Source organism: Camelus dromedarius, chromosome 19 (genome assembly GCF_036321535.1).
Source record: "Camelus dromedarius isolate mCamDro1 chromosome 19, mCamDro1.pat, whole genome shotgun sequence".
Classification (NCBI taxonomy): domain Eukaryota; kingdom Metazoa; phylum Chordata; class Mammalia; order Artiodactyla; family Camelidae; genus Camelus; species Camelus dromedarius.
The window spans coordinates 34,894,016-34,911,543 of NC_087454.1; the positions used below are offsets into that span (position 1 = coordinate 34,894,016).

The 17,528-nt window shown below is 50.0% G+C and overlaps 1 protein-coding gene and 1 non-coding gene across 2 annotated transcripts in view; one reads left to right on the top strand and one right to left on the bottom strand.

Moving 5' to 3' along the window:
* ELOVL5 (ELOVL fatty acid elongase 5) overlaps window positions 1-17,214 on the bottom strand; it is a 59,377-nt gene extending 42,163 nt beyond the window's left edge. The window contains exon 1 of the mRNA XM_010992377.3: window positions 17,062-17,214. The gene's annotated coding sequence lies outside the window, so the exon portion shown is untranslated. The remainder of the gene's footprint in view (window positions 1-17,061) is intronic.
* TRNAA-GGC (transfer RNA alanine (anticodon GGC)) lies at window positions 11,480-11,552 on the top strand. The gene has a single exon. It is a non-coding gene; the product is annotated as a tRNA-Ala (tRNA).
* Window positions 17,215-17,528: the final 314 nt, after the last annotated feature.

The window sequence follows — 17,528 nt, forward strand, 5'->3', positions numbered from 1 at the left end:
CAACCCCACTCTTACATGGACTGAAAAAGTCAGAGGCACTGTGTTAATGATCACCGGGTCTCCTGATTCTGCCTCACCCCCAGGCCTACTTTTCGAGGTGAAAAGCCCACGGGGTTAAGTTCCACCAGGAGGGTCAGTGCTCCCCTCACCCTCCAAAGCGCTATTTGCTCCACACTCCACTCAGCACTGACCAGTCTCCCCTGAGTTTAGACTTCGGTCCAGGAATAAAACAATGCGTGGAAAGCTACTGCAGAGGAGAACCACATGCGTATGACCCTTCAGTCCAAAATTCTAGGGTCAGATACTGTTACTGTGTCATAAGCCAAACACAAGACACTCATACCCAAATGCAGGGCGAGCTCCCTTAGCCTCCTGCCGTCTCCCTGACCTCAGCTCTGCTGAAAGGTCCTTCACTACAGGGTAACCTCCCGACAGCTTCACCCAGGACCCAGGCCTGGCTCTGGCCCAGACACAAGTAGGCTCTGTTTAGGGCCTAGGTCCCGGGGGCCGGGCCGGGGCCTGTCTGGCTCACAGGTATCGGCTCAGCGCCTGGCACACGGGCGAATCTGGGGAGTGAGTGGTACTGGGTGGAGAGGCTGGAGAGCAGACTTGGGACACAAGGGGAGACCCTGAAAGTCCTGTGACCTCTACTCAGCAGGCAGTCGGGAGAAGGCAGCTGGCTCGTGGCAGCCTCGCAGGCAACACTGCTATCTCCATCGCTGCTCTCGGCACCAACCGCGGCTGACTCAGCTTTACCACCTTCACCAGAGGAAGCGGCCAGCTCGTCCAGGTCGGCCGTCCATCCCTGTTTCCAGTGGCCAGAGCAGCCCTCAGAGCAGCAGGGCAGTGCCATCGCCCAGCCAGCAGGGCCGGATGACAGTGCTCCCACCTCGCCCGCCTCAGATGTGGTCCATCCCCCTGTTCATGGGGCAGGCAGCATGGGGGATCCAGGTCTGCCGACAGAGGACCTGGCAGACGGGTCTACCTTGGGGCCCCAAGTTTACCCCATTGGGAAACAGAACACCCTCTTGCCTTACAGGTTCCTCCCCTCCCCAACCCTCCCCCCACGCCCCCGCTGGCAGTCAGTTTACTCCTGGTGATCACCATGACCAGATCCAGATCTTGGGCGCCTCCATCCTCCCAGCACTGGCTCTTGGGGGGGTTGTCCACTTGGCCTGGACCTCAGCCGGCCATTCCACAAACACTCTGGACACCACATCCGCCCCCGGGGGAAGCCAGGCTCCTCGGTAAACCCAACCATCTGAATTGACTCGTTTTATGGAGATTCAGGCTGTCAGCGTGAATCCCTCAAAACTCCCTCTCCTTATAATGTCCCGTCTCTTATTACACAACAGGGACCTTGAAACATAATGCCAAGTAAAAGAAGCCAGACACAAAAGGCTACATGTATGATTCTATTTGCACGAAATACGCAGAACAGGCAAGTCCACAAAGATGGAAAGATCAGTGTTGCCTGGAGGCTGTGGGGGAAGGGAAGACAGAGAAGGGCTGCTGACTTGGGGGAGGGGGATGAAAATGTTTCAGGATTGGACAGAGGTGGTCAGAGTACAACACTGTGTGTGAACGCAGTGTTGCTGAGCTGTCCACTTTTAAATGGTTAATTTCATATTACGTGACTTTCACATCAAAAAAAATACTCAAATACTTAAAAAACACACTTTCCTTTCCAATTCATACAGAGAGGCTCAGCCTCTCTACCAGCTCTCAGGATCCCTAACTGCCTCCAAGCATTTACTATTTGACTCCCATTCCCCCGTTACCTTCCACTTCCTCTCTCTGTAGGATTCTTTTTCAGCTGATAAATCTGTTCAAGTCTTTCCAACCTAAAATCCTTCCCTTAACCATCTTCCCCTCGAATCTCACCTAGAATCATCACAAGATTTCATAAAATATCAACAACCTCCACATTTTTACTCCGACATTCCCTCTAGTTCCATTTCTGGCGGCGAAGCCGGCTACAGGTGCTGAAACCTACCTGCGTCAACACTCAGAAATTGACAGACAAAATATATACAAAACTCTTGTGAAAATGAATCGGATGAGTCTGCAAGAAACTGTGGAGTCAAGACCGAGGCGGGCACGAGTCAGCAAAAGGAAGCTGTCAGAGACCCTGGGAGTTGCACGTCCAGTAAGACAGGGGCCACATGCGGCTACTTAAGTGGAAACTTAAATGGAAAAGGCCCTGCATGAGCCACATTCCAAGGGCTCAATAACTGCTTGTGACTGGTGACGATGACAGTGAACAGTGCAGAATGCAACGCACAGAAACATCTCAGCATCTGGAACGGAGCAGCTCAACGTGTACCTGCTCAGGCACCACAGAACGCAAGGTTACGACCATCTCGAAAGACGTCCCCGAGAGCAAAAGGAAGGGGGCGGGAGATGCTGTGTTCATGAGTCCCCAGAGCAGAGCTCCACCTGATCAGACACACAGAAAGGCCAGAAGAACCTTTCTGTAGCACATGACATTATAAAGGTTAAATGGTTACACAGAATACGCTGGAGATGTGGGGGCATGATGCAGCAATGAAAAAGGGCGCTGCCCAAAATGAACAGTAATTTTAAAAAAAAGTATCTACCCATCAGACAGGCAGGAAACAAAAAGAAAATCAGGCATTTAAAAAATTCTTCCAAAAGACAGACAATCTGAAGGACCAAATATTATAATGCAGAGATGGCAGAGACAATGGGATAAATAAAAGTAAATAAAGTGAACATCTAAAAAGCTATGCGTGCCACACTGAGATCTTACCCCCTTAATTTACTCTTTTCTGTCTGGATTTTTATTTTAAAAACCGACCACCACAGCCCTCGACAGAGCACCCATGCAGGCGACCCACGTTGTCAGAGGACACGAATCCACTTTTAAATATCATCCCACCTGAGAGTGGGACCCGACAGATACACTTACTTCACAAAATGATCAAAACTAGTCTGCCTGATGAAGTTTGCACGTGAAGGTGACACTCAGAGGTCCTCCTGTGGCAGAAATTAAGAAACTCACTCAGCAGAAGGAAGCAGGGGGCCAAAGGTGATGAAATAAGAACCCTTGCCACTCCCCCTTCCCCAAAAAAGGACATTTTCACAGCCAAGTAGAAGGGCAGTCCCTTCTCCTGTGAAGTAAGAATCTGCCTGTGATGTTTCCGCGCCCCAAGCATGACCTACAGAATCCAGATGCATGTTCCTCTGAAAGAGGGCAGTGTCCACGGGAGAACAAATCCTGGGTGAGGTTTAACACTTCCTTGCTATAAAAGTGCACTACGGTACACCAGAAACCAACACAACACTGTAACTGACTGTACTTCAATTAAAAAATGTTTTTTTTAAAAAAAAGTACACTGTGTCCTCCCATCTGCTGTGAGGAAACCCGGTGCTTTTCAATCAGAGCTCAGGGCGTCCACCTTACTTAGGTCATGCACATGGAGAAGATATTTTACAGGTTTCTCTCCACAAAATGTTTTCTCTGTTTGCTGTCTTAGTTGGAAAGCGTCACAGAGAGATGCCTGTATGCCAAGCAGACTGTCTCATTAGGGGAATCAACCTGATTTCAAGAAAGAAAAAAAAAATCCTGACCGCGTACAGGGAACAGCATGGTGGAAAAGTCAAAAACGAGCATATGGGAGGGACCCCCAATGCTTCCGCCTCTGCCTCCCCCACAAGCCGGCTCAGCCCTGCTGCACCTGGTTTCTGCTTCCTGGATGCTGTGGGGGCTTTGTTTTATGGGGACACTGATTAATGTAAAGGATAGCCCACAGGGAGTACCCGTAAATCTTATTTAATCAAATCAAAGAGCAAAGGGAAGGGAGAACACAAAGTTTTGTCGGTTAACTTAGAACGAATGAGATCTCTTGCGTTAATCCTATTTCCTTTACTGGAGAATGAAATACAAGTAACTCATTGACATTAAAGTGATTTTCACGAATGGTGTATGGGCGTCATTATTCGTCCTAACTCTTATCTTTCTTTATAGGCTTTACATTTTTAAAAAATTATATTCAATACAGTCCCCACCAAAAACTTGTAAATTCCAATTATATGGTGTGACTGCCACCAGGCAGAAGGACAGTGATCACAGGGCTAAGACAGCAGCACTAGACAGGTAGGAAAGGAAAACATCCCTCGTGGCCACACATCCCACACAGCAGCGTGATGTGGTCACTCTCATTTCTCAGGAAATAGGCTGTAACTTCAATCATTACAACCAAGTTCGTTATGAAGAACAAAGGGATTCAGAAACCAAGAACTTTCAGGATGCAACCATGTCTAAAATAAGTGCATATATGGCTCAGTGGCAAACTAACGTTTTAAAAAACAGATGCGGAAATGTTACAGCAAGTACCACCCATGCCCCTTTTTCTAGCACAAGCCAAGTTTTGTTTAGGGCTCCATTTTCCCCAGCTCAGTAGGTGAGATCTGATCGGGTCAGGACCCGGAGGGGACAGAGCACGTGACCCCCAGTGACCTGCTGGGTGACAAAGACCAACCAGAGCCGGCGAGGCTTCCGGGGCGATGACCTGCGGCACAGGGTAAAATGTGCAAGGAAGGGTCACGAGTTACGCTATTTTTATTTGGTTTTTTAAAAATTTTTACTATTGACCTTTTATTTACTAAAAAAATTTTTTTAAAAGATACACAGAATTAAAATGGTAACAAAAATAATTTAGGTAAAAAAAAACACTGGAAAAATCTTAATTCTGAGGTTATGTGGCATGTTAGATTCTTCAAAAGGGTGGCTGAGTCTCTTTACTGGAGAGATTTAAAGGGTACAAACCAATCATGACCAGTGACCCCCAATCCTGTAACTCCAGCCCCACCCCAAGGACTGGTTTCCACCTGATCTACCTATAATACGTGTGGTGCTTCTTAACCTCAAACTCAACAAGTCAACCTTCCTCCTGACCCCTTCTTTCTGCCTAATAATCTTCCCAGGAACCCAGCCCTGAGAGCACCCTGCATGGGTACCAGGCCACCCAGGGCTTCGGGTCCTGTTGAGGGGCCCTGCAATTCTAGCCATCCCCCAACTCCCACCCCTGTCCTGTCTCATCCTCGTCACCTCTTAGCCAGAACCATCTTCTAAGCCTCCGTGGGCTCCTGAACAACCCCCCCTCCAGTGCATCTAATACATGACTCTGCCACGCTGACCTCTGAAAGCACTGTGCCCACTCAGCAAACAAGCACCAGCAGCTGTATCCATTTCCAAGCGCTGCTGTAACCAAGGACCACAAACGAAGTGGCTTAAAACAACACAAGTGCGCCTCACAGCTAGGAAGGCCGAACGGATCTCACTGGACCACAACCAAGTTGGGAGCAGTGAGGGGTTCCTTTCTGGAGGCTTCAGGGGAGAACCCTTTCCCAGCCTCCAGGGGCTGCACACACCTCTCCGCTCATGTCCCTCCTCCTTCTTCAAGGCCAGCAACAGCGGACCAACTCTCCCCATGCCCGCAGCTTCCAGTTCCCCCACCTCCCTCCTCCAAGCGTCAGGACCCTCGGGGTTACACCGAGCCCCCCTGGGTAATCGGGGATGCTCCCCCTGCTTCAGTCAGCTGATCAGAAACCTTAATTATACCTGCAACCTTTAATTCTCCTCGGCCTGGAACCCAGCATCTTCACAGGGGCTGGGATTAGGACACGGACATCTTCTGGGGGCTGTTACTGTTACTCTGCTGACCACAAGCACCCGAGGAAAGCACCTGGGCAGAGGGATGGCCCGGTGCTGCCCGCACCACCTGACCTCCCAACTTTGCCCTCATCATCTGCCAGGTGAAAAGGTGGGCCAGTGTCTACATCCGTTCCCAGTTCTTAGGCTCTATGAAACTGGGAGGGTGTGTATCCACTTCTCTGGATCCCCAAGGCCGTGATCTGGTCAAGGCCACCATCACGTCAACGAGATTAGCACACCCCCTCTGGAGGGTCTTCCTGGCCTCCATCCTACGTTGCTCCCCCTCCCCACTTCAGAAAAGCCTCCTTCTAGGCTACTCACCTCCTGAAATCCAGATTAAGGCTCCAAATGTCCAAACCCCTCAAAGTGGCCCCTGCTTTCTCCTCTGATGTTCCTGACTTTCAGTTCCACACAGGCTACCTGCCCCTGCACCTCAGGGCCTCTGCCTGCACGCCCATGTCCTCTCCTGCTGACTCTCCAGGCACCCTTCCCATTTACAGAGCCCACAGCATCCTGGGCAGCGCTCCTCACAGTCCTCCTCACTGTGGGCTAGTGTCTGTCCACCTGTCAGCATCCTCCCCAGGCTGGGACGCCCACGTGGGCAGCACCGTCTCATCCACCACCTGAGGTACAGACCAGTAGGGGAGGCCCAAATCCTGGACAGAGTAGCAGGCCTGTGAGCGGACCACAGCCACCCAGAATCATGACGCCATCTCCCGGTCTCTCTTATAGCCCCCTGCGGCTGCATGTTTAAGTTCCACCCGAGGAGACGTGAGCAACATTGTCCAGAGGCAGAGAAAGCACCAATGAATCTCCCGCCCCTTCCACTTTCTTTGTCTCTTCCTCCATCCTGCTGCCGAGAAGACAGGCCACACCCAAGGCCAGATACACAGCGAGTGAGAAGGAACCTTTGGTTTGTCAGGCCAGCCCTGCATCCCTTCCCCAGCCTCTTATGGGAAACACGAACCTCTACCTTGTTTTGACATCCCATTATTAAAGCCACAGTAATTCTGGGATCTCTGTCACTTGTACCCAAAGCTAACTGCAAGCCACACGGCCACATCCACAGTAGCAGCAAGTATCCGCTGTGGCAGGCACACACCCCACTCCCACTGGAGCAGAATCACTTCATCAGCGGTGTAATATCACGTGTCTTCACCGGACCCACGCACCTCAGCAGAGGGCAGCACACAGAAACTCTCAACAGTGTTTATTTCATACCTGGTAGTGTGGCTGATTCCAAACTCCTGATTTATCCCCCGGGCCGCCCTTTCCCCTTTGGCAGCCATAAGTTTGTTTTCTATGTCTGTGACCCTGTTTCTGTTTTCTAACTAAGTTCATTTGAATCATATTGTTCAGATTCCACATATAATGAAAAAGAATATATATGTATAACTGAGTCTGTGCTGTTCACCAGAAACTAACACTATGTTGTAAATCAACTATACTTCAATTAAAAAGAAAAAAGAAATCCTCAACTGTGAGTGAGTGGATGATCAGTGAATCCATGACCACGCGGCCACAGAGGTGGACGGCTCTGTCCAACCTGCATGGGCTACTTTAACCAGTGCTTGATGCGGTGGCCAAGATAAATACAGTTAAAAGAGAGTGCCGGCTCCTTCCATCCCCGATCACGGAGTAGCTGGGTACTAGACACCAGCGCTCCCCCTCACCGTCCTCGGGCACAGGGAGACCCCTGCAGTCGATCACTGGCTTCGTTCCCCGAGAGCTCTACAATGTAACGTGCAAATAAGCCAGGTCCTGTATAACAGCACGTTAGAAAAGCATCCTCCGCGCCTGGGCAGGGGGATGTCTAGCGTCTGCTCTACTCCTTCGGCCTGGCAGGGGGAACAGCAGCCCTGAGCAGGGTAGCCAGCCTCCACCCAGGGCCCTGGGGCCGGGGTAGGCGGGGAGGGGTCCACAGTCACAGGCTTCTCAGGCTGTCAGGTCACCTTCACACAGCCATCAGCACAGATCACAGAGCTAATCAGACACCAACGGTACACACTTAGACAGTCAGGCAGATAACTGCCGGATGCTTACCACCGGCCAGACAGTGCGCAGGCCCTGGGGGTGCAGGGAGGGGAGGAGAAGGCTCGCTGCCCTGACTGTGAGGAGGAGGAGGGTGGGGACATATATAACCAAGGTCATACTGGCCGGAAGGGGCGGGAACATCTGATTCAGTCAAAAGCAAAGATTCCAGGGTGTGAGGGTTTGACTTCGGAAGAACAGGGCTTTCTCTGTTCTTCAGTCTGCTTCGCTTTTGTGTTTTTGTCTGTTGGTAGGGAGCAGTTAAGGAAGCATCCAGACACAGCCTGTGCAGAGCAGAGGCGGGAGCGGAAGAGGCATGTCTGGGGGATGTGAGTCGGTGGTGGGTTGAGAGTGACCCACCAGTGATTATCAGCAGGTCAGACAACCTCGGGGACAGTACAGTGGGAACTGGACACAGGAGGCAGGAACTGTAGTCACCAAGGGCGGGACCACTGTGCTGCGGGGGTGGGGGGGCGGGAGGAGCAAGGGGGACAGAGCAGAGCTGATGGACAACACGCGGTGCCTGACGGCCACAGGGAGTGCAGGGAGGATGCGGCTGATGAGAAGGACCCAGGCACCGTGGTCAGCTCAGCGGCTCAGGCAAACAGGTGACCGTGGTGGTCTGACCACGCTGGCCAAAGGGGGACAGGTCTGCAGTGCATCCAGGTGAACCCAGCTGACGAGAAGCTATGAATCCGGAGCGCAGAAGAAAGAAGTAGGTTAGAAATCCAGTCTGAGATGGACAAAGGGTGGGGGCTGGGTACCTGAATCCATGGGCAAGTAGACCACCCACCAAGACTGGTTTTCCAACAGTATGTCCCAACTATTCACCTGCATCCTGAATTTTGGGAAGCCCTTTGAAACATACCAGTTCCATTTACAAGATGATGGTAAACTCAGGCGTGAAGCCCTGTACCAGGGCTCAGTGTAGAGTATCTATCTCACTGTGCACAGCACTCACAGCCACCCTCTTCTGCGGTCACTGTCTCTTCCAAACCTACCACCCTTGCAAAGACAACAAAAAAGGAGCCTCCAAAGCAAGCACAGTCCATACAGCGCTCTCTTGGGTACACAGAGGTCCTGAGACACTCTCTTTAAGCAGGTATTTGGAGAAGTTCGGACCGGTTTGACAACGCAACCGCCTTCTTGGCTGAAGCATCCTAGCAGACAATCAATACCCATGGCAGACCAGGACATCAGATCCCCCGCCTGCCTCTGACAGTTCCCTTAAAGACCCGCTTAAAAAGGCTGAGCTCTACTTCAATCATATTTCTAACATACAAGTCAGACAGCAATTGCAGCTGGGAGACAGACATTTAAGAGGCTTTTAAGCAACATTTTTTGTAATTCTAATCTGACTGCAGTCTTTTAACCGATGCAATCACCTGAATATTCATAATAAATTATCTCATTCTCCAACCTAATCTGTACAAAGTGTACAAAGGCCGTGTTACAGCCTCAGCTGAAATTAAAAGAGGGCAGAGAAACATAATTAACAAAGGTAAGTTACACACCTCCTCAAGAGAAAATATCTTAAAAGATTTCAATTCAAACCTGTGTAACATAAATGAGGAAGTGACATGAAAACACATTTATCTTTTTAAACTCCATCGAAATCCTCTCATTGTATAACTGCTGTTCGAGTGTGGGGGTGAATGAGGCACAGGCAAGGTTAGATTGTACCTAAGAGGAAAAAAAAAAAAAAGCCTGCCACAATGTGGCATTTTTAAAAGCAAACACAATCCAGTAATCATCCATCCATCCATCTCCTCTACAGGTGTCTAAAGCCAACAGTTGTTTCATCACCTGGTCACATTCTGTCCTAATATACGAGCCATCCTGTGAATTCGGTGATCCTCGTATTTTAGGAATTACAGTGCTTACAGCCATCACAGTGTCGTCAGACCTAGTGAGCCACACCCAGAAAGAACAACAAGAAGTTCCAGGAGAGTCAGGATCCCAAGAGAACTGAAGGGATGGGCAAGGTGTCATTTCAGACATCCCGAACAAGCAGCCTCGAACCGAGCCTGTGACAGAGTGATCCAGATGAAATACAGGAGATGTGCACCTCCACCCACGGGAAACCAGTCCGGAGGTGGAGCCTCCTGGAGGATGCGGGTGCCTCTCCCTCCCAGCCCACACCCCTCAGGCCTTATACACCTTGTTACGAACCCAGGTGGAGGCCCCTCTTCATCAGTCTGGGTCTGAATCCTGCCCCTGCCACCTGCCAGCTGTGGAGCCTTGAACAAGTCTCTTAACCTTCCTATGCCTTTGCTTCCTCATCTGTGAAATGGGGTACCTACCTCGTGGGGTTTGGTGAGGCCAAAATCAAAGAGCAGATGTACAGACGTGAGAAAAGCACCTTGCACGGGGCATACTCAGCACCCCCAGAGCGTCCTCTTTGTAAGTTGCTAGGTATTACACTGCCCAACTGTAGTGTAATTTACTCTCAGCTGGCACTGTTACAAACAATGCTTCAATGAACATTCTATCCACAGAGGGCTGGTTCCAGGACCCTCCACAAATACTAGGATGCTTTCAAGTCCCTTATATAAAATGGTATATAGTACAGTCAGCTCTTTGTATCCACAGGTTCCCCACCCGCAGACAAGAAGGGCCAACTGTATGTATTTATTGTGAAATGACAGCCACAGCAAGTTCAGTTGACATCCATCACTTCATGCTGTACTTCGCATTCTCAGCACTAGTCATCTTATAATTGGAAGTTTGTAACTTTGGACCACATTTACCCTTTTTTTCTCTCTCTTTTTTTTTTTAACTGTATTCATCAAATTGAGGCAGCCCCCTATTTAACTTTCATGTATAAAGCTGACAGTCTGAACACCCAGGTCAGCACAGGTATCTTTACCTGCAAGTTCCACAAAGATGCCTCAAGGATGCGAAGTGTCTGGCCCATCAGGCCCGCACGGCCTCGAGGGGCAGGGTGAACCCTACCCAGGTGGGCGGCTGCCAACCTGAAAGGCCTCTTCTCCAATCCCCTTCCTACAGCTTTGCTAACTTAAAAAAAAAAAACAAACATAGTAAGTGCTCTTACAAACACACCTCAGATCCAGAGTAGAGATAAACATTTGGAGGTTCTGTAAAAAGTAAACTCAAATTTTCAGAGAGGTGCAGCTCAGCTCACAAACAGGGCAAATCCGAGTGTCAACAACTCCTAGGAGTATGAAGGTAACGTATTTCTTCTGCTAAAGCCTCCAGCAGAGGCGCCCTGAACGCCACCCCAGGACACAGGCCACCTGCCGCACGCCCCAGGGGAGCAACTGAAGGATTAGTGAATTCGGAGTCATGAGAACTGTCCTCTGGGGAAGGAGAAAGTGGTAACAATTACTTTGCAGGAGCACGGGCCACGCGGAGACGGAAGTGGGAAGTGGTCCGGGGTTCAGGACAACTCGGACAAAATAAAGTCCCGAGTGGCCAGCTCTCCGGTGTGGGTTTTGTAATCAGGTGTGTTTAGCACGGACTTCTCAGAGATGACCTGGGCCACGTAAAACTGCTGATGATGGGGAAAGAAAAGATGTTCAAAGACAGAACTGAACAGAGATGGAGCCGGTGACCGGCAAGTGCTGGCGGGAGGGTGCTAACGCAGCTTAGAAACGGCAGGTGATTCAAGAAAATACTCTAGCTAGAGGAACCATGGCAGTCCCAGCACTAAAAATCTTAAGAAACTACGTCCTGGATCCCAGGCAGCAAGAAGACACAAAAAGGCAGAGAGGTCTAACTTAAGATATAAGGAATACAGGGCAGAGGGGAGGGTGTAGCTCAGTGGTAGAGCGTGTGCTTGGCATGCACAAGGTCCTGGGTTCAATCCCCAGTTCCTCCATTTAAAAGAAACAAAAAAACAAAAAAACGAGTACTGAGACATTACACACAACTGTGCTTAAACAGAACTGGCAGGGGAGGGGTGAGGAAAGAAAGGGATTCAGTCTTTCTAAAAACTTACCTAGTATGAATATTTTAAATCCAGGGACCACACATTTTGAAAAGCAAATGCAGACAGTGTTCCCATGGAGGACACGTGCCCCTGGGAGCCAAAGAGCATGGTAATCGGGGTGGGGTGGGGAAGACTCTATGACAGAAACTCAAAATGAGGTCAGTTTACCTTCCTTGACACCTGGCTTTGCTCAGCTACGTTTAACCTCTTACAGAGAAAACTATCATTTCCGTCTGACACCTCACTTTCTGAGACCTAAAGATTTCAACTTCCATTCTCTATCCCTGGTCAAATACAAACAAAGGATGTGCTCTTGGCAAAAGCAAAAACAAAAAAGTTTAGTTTCGAAAGGGACTTGAAAATCACCTTAGTTTAATATTTCATTTTTAAAGGAAGAGATCAAAGCCCAGAGTTGATTTTTTTAAGGCTGGTGACAGGTTTCGGGTAAGCAACCAGGGCAGCCAGGTTCCACCCAAGGATGACGCACCTGCTTAGACAACCGTGCCTTCTAATCTTCTTGAATTACTTTCTTTTTCAAAAACACAGAAATATGCACATGCTTTACTATAATCCTGTGTGATGAGGCAATGTTTACCTTAATGCCTCTCATGTGAGCTGAGGTAAACCAGCTGATGGAAGGAGCCCAGAGGCCTGGGTTCTTACCCCCGGCCCTGCCAGGAACTGCCTCCCTGAGCTTCAGCAAGACGGGGACTTTCTTTTTCCCATCAGCTTACTTCATTAAAAGGTGGGAAGCGTCCTGACTTCGGCAACATTAAAAAGTGAAACAGTGTTCGTGTGATTTTTAGATGCCACTGATGGTAAGCGGCATCTCTAGCGAGCTATGTGAAGGTGTGAAAAACCGAGAATGGATGAAATGTGGTGGAAACACGTACTCACAGAAGGGCCGCCAGAAAGTGGCGGACAGACACTGGCTGCAAAGAGGAACTGGGGCTGGCCAGGGAGAAACGGCTTGTCTGGATGGTGACAAAGCCTCTTCCTACTCCTCCCTCTGTGATATCACATTTCTCCGACCACCCAGGCCTCAGAGGGCCCTTCCTCTCGCTGGCCCTCAATCCAACTGGTCTCCAAGTCATGCAGCTTTTATCCTAGAAACATTCTCGTACAATTAGCGCTCTCCTATCTGGGCTCATGGCTGCGGCTCCAGGTGGGGCCTTCCCATTGGCCTCCTGGTCCGCCCTCCACATTCCTAGTGTCTGTCCACGCCAATCCATTCTACACACTCTGACAATCTTGTGTTATGTTCTTGGAGCACAGCATTCAAGACGCACTCCCAGTTCAAAAGCTTCAGTGGTACTGTTGTCCAACATCTCAAGAAAGAGAGCAGGCTAGGGGTCAAGACCACCCAGGGCCGGAATGCTCTGTGACCCTGGGCAAGTGTCTCAACTTTTCTGAGCCTCCACTTCCCCTCCTGTAAAGTCATAGTACCAACAACTAGTACTTGAGATAAATCCACATAAAAGGGCTCAATGCAGGGTTTGACGTTCAGAAACAGTTTAATGAAAGTTAGTTTACCTTTACTATTAGCAACCTTCCACTTCTGCCCTGTAATCTTCAGGCAACTGGGCTACTTGCTTTTTGCCCAGTGACTCATCTGTTTGCTCTCCAAACTCCCTCCCAGAAGCCCATCCTCTGATCTCTGTGCATATATAGGATTTCCATATGATGTATAAGGCTAAATTCAAATGTTGATTCAGTTCTGTTTCATTTAATCCAATCATCTCTTTGATGGGGTCTGACATCCTCAGATGGCCTTTACAGCCACACCCCTCACCATGTCCACAGGGGCCCTCCCTGAAGGAGCAGTTAGCGGCCAGGTAGGTGAGATGAAACTTAGAGCCCCTTCCCCAGTGTGGGACAGGCCCCAGGTTATTAGATTCCTATTGTTCCAGCTATTACTTCAAGTAACCAACGCCTCAATCAATCTCCTCAAGGCCAAGGCCCCTCTTCGGAAAGTGGTGGGAAAGCAAGTTCCCACAGGAGAGTACGGTAAAAGGGGCTGGGGCAGGGGTGGGGCCAGACTTTAGCTGACAGTCATCTTGCAAATGGACCAACATCTGAAGAGGACTTCAGAGAAAACAGAGCAAAAGTTCCGCATATAGGACTTTTCAGGTCAGGTGGTCATTTAAGTCCATCTGAACTGGAATTTCTGTCTCTTGCACGGAAAGCATCCTAACCAACTCAGCAGTGCTAGGCACTGATCCGTCCAACGTGGCCAGCTCTGCCACAAAGCGTTTGCAGACACAAAGATACAAGTCCCCCAGAAATAAGCTTCTGACCCCCTTTTAGTCCAAGATTCAGATTAAACGATTCAAGTGTAAGCTAACTTAGGAAGCTCTCTGTAGACAGAAACTGTCATTCAACTTTGTATACAACCTCTCCCCCCAACACACACAGACACACACTGAACATGCTCAGTAACTGACAAGACAATAAATTAATAAGAGTGAATCAAGTGTGGGCTAAAAAGGAAAGGACTTTACACAGATTTGAAAGATGGCAAGTTGTTCATCTTGAATGATCTGAAGAATGGATCTTTAATCATGAGGTTAGATTTTTGAGTTACAGAGCTACATAAATGGCACAGAGCCCACTGACCATCCGAGCAGCACAAGGACAGACCAGGGAGCAGGCATGTTGCAGGAGACAGAGCTATGTGAAACTGGACAAGTCACCTGGCATCTCTAGGCCTTAGTTCTCAATTCTTTAAAAAAGAGGTAGGCGATAACACTTCTTATAGGGAGGCTGTAAGAATTATGCATGTAAAGCAACTACTATTAACAGAAAGGTGTTCACATCAATAATACCTAAAACTGAATGCATGCGAAGACAGGCCTATTTATGGATAACTAATGGAAAAAGTATCCCTTCAGTAACAGAAGACTTGGTAGGCACAAAGGAAGAATTAAAAATAATTACAAAATTTCTTAGGGGAGAGGAAGGATGTGACTGAATAAGGAAGAAGTAAATCCGGGGGCAGGTATAGCTTGGTGGTAGAGCATATGCTTAGCATGGACGAGATCCTGGGTTCAGGCTCCAATACCTTCATTAAAAAAAAAAAAGAAAGAAAGAAAAGAGAGACAGTAAAGAAAGAAGTAAAACTACCACTCACACTCTCTCTACTATCTACTTAGGCATCAAAGTCACCCTAAAGGAAGGTAAACAGTTGCCTTGATTTGTATAATTCAAGTTGGAAATAAGACACCCAAGCATGGATACTCACCTCTACAAACAGGAGGACAATCAGTTAGGCTGAGAGGATAAGAGGAGGCAGTGGAAAAAAGATTCTTGCAGACATTAAAAAATTAAGAACTATGACAACCCCCCCCCAAAAAAAAAGGAAAAGGAAGCTCAGTTGGTCCCCAGGAGAGAGATAACTCACCTCATTTTCAAAAGTGGCTTCGTGGGGATACTGGAATTAGTGTCTGTGAAAACTCAGTTTTGAATATTTTCCCAGTTATTTGAGATTCTCAAGCTTTGTCCTTGGTCACATCCCCTAAACCTCATTTTCCCTTCCCCAAGAAGAAAAATAAGTGAAGAAGAAACATTTATCAAACCATTATTGTGCAAGCCCCATGCTGGGCAATTTCACCCTCTCTTGGAATCCCTAACAATTCTGCAACATGAAATCCCCATTTACAGACAAGGAAATTGAGTCACGGCGGTGAGGACAGTGTTTGAAGTTATGAGGTACTTTTTTTGAAAAAAATTCTGACCATCGAGTCTTAATACACTTTCTACTTTCACTTTTCAGCAAAGTTCCCTCCTATATTCTGTAAAATCTGTAACCACCAATAACATTCTTTTGTCCTCATTGAGAAAGAGAAAGGCAAAAAAAAAAAAAAAAAAAAAAAAAAAAAGGAAAACCGTAAAATTCCTGGCAATGAGAAGCTATAACCTGGGTAAGAATCTAAAAGGGACGTGAGTGACATTTTTCTTTCGAGTGCGGAGCTTTCTCTTGGAGAATCCCAGCCAGCCTCTAAGTGGACTAAAAAAAAAAAGTGAGCCGCTTGCTCCCTAACCTCAGATGTAAGTTAGTGTTTGTCCACAGCCATCGAATGCAACACCAGCTGTGTCTGTATTTGTAGATTCTGCACCGAATGCTGCTGGCTGACGTGTAAGCAAAACAAGTGCAAACCAACAGGTTACTACCGGGCGGTTAGGGGAACAAATTACAAAACCGAACAAGCAACATTAGCTCTTCCTTGCTACCTTATAAAGCACTTCCTGCAGCGCGTCCTGCTATTAAAGAATTAAGGCTGCTCGCTTCCTACCACTCTCCCGCCGCATCCCTGGGTTCCGAACTCAGCTAATAAGTCATTCCCTAGATCCTTCCATTCGGGACCCCCTACCCCGACCCCAAAGCAGGCCAAATGCAGTCTCCAAATCTGCAAGCAAGAAGCCGAGAACTGAGTTTAAGTATAATCCTGAAAAGGACAAACCACCACCCTTAAGAGTGCAAGGGCACGGAACGGATCGGTTGCAAGTCAGTTTAAAAGAACAACTTTTGCTGCAGGCACGACTCCCTCCACCCCGAGGCCGGCGTGCGCACGCGAGGGTGGGGTGGGGAGGGCTGAGTCATATTGGCGTCTAACTGTAAAAGGGCACTTAGTCTTGTCACTGGCAGCAAACGCGACCCCAGGGCTTCCCCGACCCCGAGCCACTCCCGCCCGCACCTCCGCCGCCCCCAGACTCCCGTAAGGACCGCCCAGGTGGCTCTCGCGTCCCCGCCCCACCGCTTCCCCACCGGCCTCCTCCTCCCCAAGGACCGCTGGCTGCCGATGTCCTATTTTAATAAAAACAGAAGCGGTCCCGGGCTAGAGGGCTTCCCTCCGGGGGCAGGAAGGGCAGAGGCAGGAGGGAAAGGGAGAAAAGGAAAGGACGAAGGGGCAGCGCACCGACCCCTGCCGCGACCCCGCGGCCCCGCAGAGGTTCTCCCGGCTCACCCGGGTTTTGTTCTCCCCCGAAGAAGCCAGATCGCTTTCGGGACGCTTTCCCGGACCTCCGGCCGCGAGTTTATCCCGCTCGGGCGGGCTGACCCGAGCGCGCAGCCCACCCACCCTGACTTCCGTCGGCGCGCGGGGTGCGTTCCAGCCGCGCCCGTCAGCGTGCACACTGCCCGCCCGCGGCTTCCCCCGCCGAACAGGTGAGACAGCATCGCGCCGAAACTCCCGAGGCGCCAGCACGGCTCTCCCGGCGCCCGGGAGCGGGCCGGGCTCCTCCGCCACGCGGGCGCAGCGTGGGCCGCGCCGGCAGCCGCTCGTCCGCACCGGGTCCGGGACCCAGCGGCGGGTCGCAGCCCTCGGTCCCGGCCGCGCGCCGGCGTGGGTGTCATGGCCGAGCGGCGGCCGGGCGAAGTTTCCCGGAGCTGCCCGCTTACCTCTTAGCTCGAGGGCGGCGGTGGCGACTCGGAGAAGCGGCGAGGCGGCGGCGGCAGCGCCCAGGGCCAGCCGAGCCGGCAGGAGGCGGGAGGGAGGCACCGGCCAGCAGGAGCTGCCGCGAAGGGAAGAGGAAAGAGGCTGATATCTACAATCAGAACGTGGGCTGACCGTGACGTCACAATGGCGCGGCCAGCCAATCGCCGCCCGGAGGCCGAATCAAGCGCTATGATGTCATGTGCCCCGGGAGCCAATCGCGAGACAATAGAACTTTCGTGATTGTAAATTCCAGAATCCGATGCTGTGGGGGGCAGTGGCCCGGGTTGGTCCCCTCCGGTTCACGTGTCTCTGGGCAATTTTATCCTCTTTGGTCCTAATAAGCCTGCGTGGAACGCAGAGCCTGCGCAATAGCAACACTGAAGTTCCCGATGCCCTGAACTCTGATTCTGTCAATACCAGGCGTGTCAGG